We start from the raw sequence: 2372 nt of genomic DNA, 5'->3' as shown, positions 1-2372 counted from the left end.
TCGAACCACAGCAACCTGAGCCTGACTGCTTTGTTGAAGCAGCCACTTAAAGAACTGAGCTAAGGGGCAGGCCCCTGCAGTAAACATATTCTGCTCATAACCTCTGCTTGTTCCTAAAATTCATTCTTTGGTTTTAGAGAACATGAACTCATTTCAGGTACCTTTCAGGTAGGGAGTTTCATTTTTTTCCCCTATATCATTTGGAGGTCCCTATATCAGCAGGATCTAGGTTTTGTGATGCTGGAATTGACTGACACTGGGATGCTAGGATTAAAGATGAGTGTTATTCATCCTAACTGGGTAAGGAATAAGGGATAGAAAGATCCGTGGTGTGTCTTGTCACTTGTTTGCTTGTGCTGTCTTCTGCCTGCCATGAACTGTTTTTCCCCTGAAATGCCCCTATACCACACCACCTTGTCTTAGAGCTGGTGACTATAGACTGAAACCTCTATGAACTGTTAACCAAATAAACATTGCCTCCTTCAACGTTGGGTATCAAGTATTTTGTCTCAGCAAAGAGACAAAAGTAACTAAGACAGAGACTTATTTTATTTTATTTTGGTGGAACTGGGGATTGAACCCAGGGCCTTGAACTTGCCAGGGAAGCGCTTATTCCACTGAGCCATCTCCTTGGTCCCAAGACAGAGACTTTACAGACAGATTAGGGATCTGAGGCTAAATCCTAAAATATCATAATGACAATGAGGAACTTTAGATATGATTAGATTTTCATTGTGAGAAGATTGCTCTAGGTGGTATTTGAAAATAGGTGACAACAAAGAGACCACCAGTTAGGAAGCTATTACAAATAGTTAGGTGGTAGATAAGGGGAACTAGCCTAGCACATTGGCATCGAATGTAGATACTCAAAGTAAAGAAGTACCCAGATGGCCAGGGAGATGGCTCAGTAGAGTAAGTGCTTGCCTGGTAAGCGCAATCTCCGATTCCACCCCCCCAAAAAAAAAAAAAGTATCCAGGCATAAAGAAGTATCCAGCAATGATGCATTCCTAAAATCCTAGCACCCTGTGAGACTGAGGTAAAAAAAAATAAAAAATTTGAGCTCAGCCTGATCAGCTTAGCAAGATTCTGTCTCAAATTTTTAAAAATAAAATAGGTTGGGAGGCTGAGGCAGGAGGATCACTGTGAGTTCAAGGCTGGTCTGGAATATATAATAGTGAGTTCAAGGTCAACCTGAGCTACACACTGAAACAGTCTCAAAAAAGGGGAGGGGAGGTAGGAGCATAGCTTTGTGCAAAAAATGGGCTCAACTCCTAATTCTAAAAAACAAACAAAAAAGTGAGGAAGCATTTTGAAGGCAAAACTGATAGTCTTGGTTATGTGTAAATAGTTTACTGATGGAGCCCAGTAAGAAGCAGCTCTGAGCAGGACTTAATACTAACCAACTGGCTTTTCTTGTTACTTGTGAGTTTGCCCAAGGCCCAGGACAACAGACTCACAGGAAGCGAAACTGTGTGAGTCACTGTTCCCACTGAGGCCCACAATGGTGGGCGAAGTCATGAGGCCTCAAGGAACAAGCCAAAGCTACAGCTAAGGACACCTGCCTCCAGCCAGCTTCAGATCACAGCTGCAGGCATCTCATTCCTCCTTCCTGCGATGAAGGCCTTCCGGGAGATAACAGAGTTCCCCTACATTAGCATCATATATTGTTTGCTTGGAGAAGTCCTTAAAAGGATGCGTAAGCCCTGTCCAGATTCCTGCATTTTCTGCGGTGTCCCTTTCCTTTGTATGATAAGCTGATAAATAGGGGCTGCCCAGAGAAGTTCTTGGTTCTAAACCCCAGAAAATATCTGTGAGAGGGTTAGAATCCTCCTGGAGCCCTAAAATCATACCACTTGTCTCCTTTATGTAAGCCTTCGCTCTGTACTCTTTTGGGAGATTGCAGGCCTGATCAGGCTGCCATAACTAAGGGATATTATTGATCCAGTGGCTCACTGGCAGTAATTTCAGAAAAGACTATTCTCATAGCGCTTCTCCCAGCACAGCAGTTGCAGTGGAAGAAGCCTGGGCTGCAGACTGAGCTTTCTCTCTGCTTGTTGGCTGTGTGGTCTTGGACCTGTTACTTGACCTCGTTGAAGTTTTCATGTTCTGGGACTCAAACGCAGACAATGTGTGCTAGGCAGACAGGTCACCCCGGAGCTACCTCCCCAGCCCACAGGTATAATTTCTTTGTTTACAGGGGATCGGGGGATGGCTCAGTGGAATAAGTTCTTCCCTGGCAAGTGCAATGGCCTGAGTTCAATCCCTGGTTCCGCCAAAAATAATAAAATAATAAAAAATAAAATAATGTAGAAATAAGATAAATGCAACTAAAAAATTCATGAACACCAAACTAATACTTCAAAGTGCTCTG

Source organism: Octodon degus, unplaced genomic scaffold (genome assembly GCF_000260255.1).
Source record: "Octodon degus isolate 3935 unplaced genomic scaffold, OctDeg1.0 scaffold00015, whole genome shotgun sequence".
Classification (NCBI taxonomy): Eukaryota; Metazoa; Chordata; class Mammalia; order Rodentia; family Octodontidae; genus Octodon; species Octodon degus.
The sequence above is the reverse complement of the archived record's forward strand: the minus strand, read 5'-3'. Positions refer to the sequence as shown.